General features: G+C 36.0%; 1 long non-coding RNA gene across 2 annotated transcripts; it reads left to right on the top strand.

Moving 5' to 3' along the window:
• Positions 1–602: 602 nt before the first annotated feature.
• On the top strand, positions 603–5,298 carry LOC128546901 (uncharacterized). 2 transcript variants are annotated; one of them, XR_008366208.1, is made up of 4 exons: positions 603–806; positions 1,209–1,269; positions 3,945–4,030; positions 5,218–5,298. It is a non-coding gene; the product is annotated as an uncharacterized LOC128546901 (long non-coding RNA). The 2 variants fall into 2 exon arrangements; XR_008366207.1 differs by lacking the exon at positions 603–806 and having other exon boundaries at positions 1,153–1,269.
• The last annotated feature ends 608 nt before the right edge of the window (positions 5,299–5,906 follow it).

Raw genomic sequence — 5,906 nt, 5'->3', positions numbered from 1 at the left:
GCGGGCGCATATAGAGCTTGAAAATACAATCCCCATTGTTCCGTTAAGCCTTTTCTGTCTCTGATCACACGATCTTGGAATTTTATGCCGTCTGCCATTTTAGACTGAGACTTCTTTTTCCTAGAATTTACTATTTTCCAGAACTGCCCGCTATCTACTTCAGCTGTCTTGTCTAGTTCTTTGTCCATTAACGCTAAATAGTTTTCTACACTTTTTCTATGCATGGACCTAAATGTACCTTTTGCGGCCTTATATTGTTTGTAATGAATATTGTTTTTATCTCGCGGTCTTCCTTCTCTACACCAATTTTGACGAAATAACTGCATCTCCTTATGGTAATTCGACAACTCTTGAGTCCAATATGGCTTTAAGAATGGCTTGAAACACTTCCTAGGTAGGGACTGTATTGCGCTATCTTTCAAACAAACGACAAATAATCCTGATTTTGAGACACATAATCAAACTCTGTACATAGAGCACCTACTTCACCCGATTTACATTCGAAACATTTTCACGCGTTTCGGGCTTTATCGTATGTTTAACATGGGACTGTTGAACCGTCCAAATACGGAAAAAAAGACAGTTTTTATCGAATCCCACTACGGTAACATACGAGGGTATCCAAACAACACATACTATCCAAATAAAAAAATATGGAGTTCCGGTTTAGACCATGGGCGTGCGACGACCCCGATGAAATTCGGGATATCACGGTCTTCGTTAATGTTAATAAGCGTCCGTCAGATCAGTGGGCGAAACGCAATATCCGCACAATAAGATGTCTGCGACTCGAAAGAATATTCAAAGTAAGCTGTTAATTTTGTTGCGTCAGAAGCTAATCAGCCGGGAACGTGACTACACTGATATAATTTGTGATACAAACATGCTTTATTCAATACGAGTAGCATTTTTAAAACGGCGACATTTTGAACATTTTATATTAGAGTGAGAGTGGTTACACGTTACACTGGCGCCGACATTTTGAAAATTTGGGGAAACAAAAACATTCTCCAACGAGTTCTTACACTCGGGAATGAGAGAATATTTCACCTTTGTGTCGCTTTTCAGATCGTATTTAATTCCTTTCCGGTACTTTAGTTTCTTTGAACTTCTTTGTTACTAAGCCTATATTGAATTTTTAAAATTAAGAAATCCGTGATTTTTTCTGCAGCATGACTGATTAATGGAATTATTTTACTTTTATATAGAATATGGACGGCACTCCATTACAGCATGTGCATGGTTGGACCTGTTGACATTTTTAGAAACGTGAGTAACTAACTTTCCATTGTATAATAATAATGTAAACAAACACCCCACCCATAAAAAGCATAGAAATTCCTTATTTTTTACATTTTTATGTATTTATCATTTGAAATGGGCCTTTTAGATTATTATTTCTTAAGGCTCCTGCATGTATACACAGTTAATTAAGTTGAGCTTATGATTCTGCCGATAAGCTGTGCTCGGCCTAAATATAGCATTATAGGGAATCGGATTGGCTTATAGAAAAAAATATAGATTTTAAACAGGCTGGTAACATTGCCCGATCGGGTTTTCGACATAAAAACTAACATTTTTTGAAAAATAGTAAAGATATTTCTTTCAAACTTGGTTCATCTGTTCATATGACACAAATTAAAATAAAAATAACTTGGTTGCCTTCAGTTTTGGTAGAATTATTTCCCCTTGTCAGATTTTTATGACGCATAATTTTTGAAGTCCAAAAAATTATGTCTTAATGCATTACATTATGCTGTTGGTGTTTGTTTCGTATATTCCACACTCATTTGACAACCGTGCAAATTGTCAACAGTCGAGATAGCGTTGATAAGCGCAACTTGGCGCAGACATGCAATTCGGCTCGATCTGTCTTTGGAATATATGTAATACTGTTTACATGTCGTACTGATACAACCACATTTTAAATTAATTCGTATTGATACATCCACGTTTTAAAATAAAGTCATATCTGATCCCTAACAAGTTCGTAATTACAAAAATACAGCCCTTATTTGGAGATTCTGAAGCATGCTCGATTAGTTGGTCAGAATATGAAGGAATTGAATTCAAACTGTTCCATAAATGCAAGAGTTTAAGAGTTAGTCAGAACCATAATCATGCAGAAGATGTAATTACTTTCCAAAATCACAGGGCTCAAATTTTGGACTCGCTAAATGCAAGTCAATTTCATGGAATGCAAGTTAAGATAAAAATTTCACACAATTTATTTGTAAATACAAATAATAGTCAAAAATTGTTGCGGTTTTTGTTAATATTTGTAGATTCGCTTTCATTTGAGGATAACAAAACACAACACTTTTTTGGTTAGCCATTTTTGTTGAATGGATTACTGATTATAAAGAAATGTAGAGGTCTATCTTATAATAAATAATAGAACGCAGGCTATCTTACTAATTCGTACATGTATACAGTTGAATCGCTGTTTATAATATTAGGTACGAAAATTTGCCTTGCCGTAGTTTCAGCCAGTAGTTAGTTATGCCATCAATGATGCGTTCCGAATTACTTTGAAGTCATTTTGAGTTATAACGCACAAAATTGTACACCAAGAAAACCGTGCAAACAATATTTATGTTCTAGCATGATTTTTAGGATATTCTAACATTCTTAATAAATGAAAGTCTAAATTTGCAAGTAGATTTCAGATTAAGCAACAAGAAAAAAAGCTACATGCTGAAACGTTGGTCAAAAAGTTAAATTTGAGCTCTGCAAATGCAAACTGAAGCCACTCACATTACTTTTTGGTCCGTCGATATGCATTCAGTTTCTGTTCTCCTAGAATCCCCAGTCGAGCATGTCCCAAACAATATGATGAAGTATTTGAGGGTATGAGCTAGACCAGTTGTTTTATGGTTCAAAATTCAGCTTTAAGTTCGGGCATGTGAAATTGGATCAGCTTGGAAAATTTTCTATCTGGTTGCCAGCATGGTTAGTTGAAATCTGAATTTTGTACACTGCACACATACTCAAATACGTTTAAAGTTATACGTTTATGAATCATGACCGTCAGATACCAATTAACAATTGTAGCATTTTGTCGGCTCCTGTGTTCATACTAAACTGAGGAAGGTAGAACAGATTCTTCTAGCTGCTTTACCAGTCTGTTTTTGCCTTTTCATGATACCGAGCAAAGTGAAGGGTCATAGACCACCAAGTCAAAAGGTACCTGGAATTCACTGGGTTAAAGTAATGTTCATACCTAGTCAAGACACACACATTTCGGCCTTAGATCACGCTCACACGCCTACTATTCAAGGTCACACGCATGTTAAAGAAATAAAGCAATCAATTGTTTTTTTCGTAGAAAATTATTGAATCAAACATGCAAGGTGACGTTGACACAGTGTTTTTATACCGTATAATACAGCTTTTACATTCACCATCGCACATGTTATTTCTACCGCATGAATAAACATCACAAAAAGTAAACATGGAGGGAGACTATTCAAAACCAGATCTATGTGTTAAAAGTCTAAATTTTCTATGTGAGGGCGTTTCCGGCTTTTAAGATCATCGCCCTCCAGACCCTCATGAGGGAAACCTTCCCTTCGAACTCCGATCACACTCGTGGCCTTTGTGGAGCCTTGACAGCTATGAATGTTTGGCTGTTCTGGCTGGTCAGTCGTGTAAAAAACCTACTCATACAGTGACTTTTCTTTTTTCAAAACTGAAATTTTTAACCGCATTTACTTCGTTTCATTATACATTTTGACAAAATTTGCTACTGTATTTATTTTCATTAAAAAAGTTTTATTTAACAAATTTCTCCCGCCATGCCAATGATATAATTGGGGTCATCTTATTGGCATGAAAATTGATAAACTGCAAAAGGATGTTACATGTAGCTCTTAGACCTTTGAAATTTCAAACAGCTGGTTGTCCATGTTTTCCTTAATTTGCTCACCTTTTCACTATTTCAGGCATCTTGGTCTATTATACAGAGTATTGTTGTACTGCTCCAAAGTGCTTGTTGACAGACTGAAACCACTTGCTTGTGGCTCATAAGGTATTTCTATCTTTCTGTTTCTTTATTATATAGTTGCAGCTGTGCACCATGGGAAGCAATTTCAATCATTCAAAAGGCATGATATACTGTATACAAATTAGTATTTGTGTGAACAGATTTTTGCGATTGAGTCGGTGCATAGAATCAAATACCAAGGAACATTTGGCGTAAAAAAAATTGTCTGTTTCCTGTATCCTGACCTACCATAAATTTTTGGCCGACCCTTAATGGACGGTCCGTCCACCTTTGTCTTTGAGAACATTTTTTTCAACTTTTGACAAAAAGTTGGAAAACATGCACTTTTTATGTTTTAAACATGGACAGTTGATGTTATAAATCAACTTACTAATGCTCTAGAAGGCATAACCCCCCTATTTGTATTCATTTTTTGACACAAAAATAATTTCCAAAAAGTCTCCCTAAAAATAATTTTAAAAAATCCAAGAAAAAGTTTTTCCGACCTACCTACCCTAATTTTTTTTAGCACGTTACCGGAAACAAAAATTTTTTCAGTCCTTAGTAAAGACTCATTTCTTGATGATAAAGCATTTCTGGACAAAACCATAAAATTTAATACATGTATGCAAATTTAAACAATTATTAGCTCGATCACCTGTCACAGGGTGACAACATGAGTTGATGTCCGTCATTGTACCAACAATTTGTAAAATCTTCTCAGAACCACTGGGCAGATTTACACCAAACTTTACAGAATGATCATGGGGTGGTCCTCTTTCGAAATTACCCAAAGAATTTAATTCCATATAGAACTCACTGAAAAGAAAAACTTTGAAAATGATTTCTTGTCAGAAATTGTTAGCCGGCAGGGCTTTTCATCCTTACATGACAGAGCCTATATTCGGCCACTTCCCAATCCAAAAAATATTGCATTTTTTCCCCAACACCCAAAATGCAAGGTAACATTTCCCAAAAATCACATCAACAAATGGTTTAATTTTATTTACATTTTAGTGTTATCGCAGGAAGTGGTTCTCAGATATTGATTTTTAGCTCACCTGTCACAAAGTGACAAGGTGAGCTTTTGTGATAGCGCGGCATCCGTCGTCCGTCTGTGCGTCGGTAAACTTTGCTTGTGACCACTCTATAGGTCACATTTTTCATGGGATCTTTATGAAAGTTGTTGGGTCTCTTTTATCAGTTTACAACATTTGATTTCTGTTTTACAGGTTCACTTCTTGAGAGCAGGCAGCTACAAAATGGAAGGTCAACAAATCCAGTATACTTGAAAAGCAAGAAAGAAACACAGAAAATATAAAAAAGACAGAAGAACAAGGGAACTTCAATAAAAAAAAACTTTTAGGATAGGAAATTCAGGATTTATTTAGAAACTAAATATATTTTGAGAACAGCAGTGTTTGACTAAGCTCTGTTACTTTAAGAGATAATGTGATTATCACATTGGTTTTGTTATGTCGAGCCCGCTTGCGGAAGCGAAGACATAGTTGTCCAAATGTCTATTCGGTATGTGCGTGCGTGCGTCCGTCCGGATTTGTTTGTCCGACCATAATTTGGACATGCATGGAGCAATCTTGTTTATATATGGTATGAATGTTAACTTCAGTGACACGGAGTGTCATGTGCAAGCCCCAGGTTCCTATTCAAAGGTCAGATCACACTTACAGGTCAAAGGTCCAAATTCAAAAATGACTTTGTCCGAGCATTTCTTCTTCATGCATGGAGGATTTTGAAGTAACTTAGCACAATTGTTCACCATCATGAGATGGAGTGTCTTGAGCAAGAACCAGGTCCCTAGGTCTAAGGTCAAGGTCACACTTAAGGTCAAAGGATACAAGAATGACAACTTTGTCTGGAGCATTTCTTCTTCATGCATGAGGGACTTTGATGTAACTTGGCA

This window comes from Mercenaria mercenaria, chromosome 11 (assembly GCF_021730395.1).
Source record: "Mercenaria mercenaria strain notata chromosome 11, MADL_Memer_1, whole genome shotgun sequence".
Classification (NCBI taxonomy): Eukaryota; Metazoa; Mollusca; class Bivalvia; order Venerida; family Veneridae; genus Mercenaria; species Mercenaria mercenaria.
This window is presented reverse-complemented; position numbering and strand designations above follow the sequence as displayed.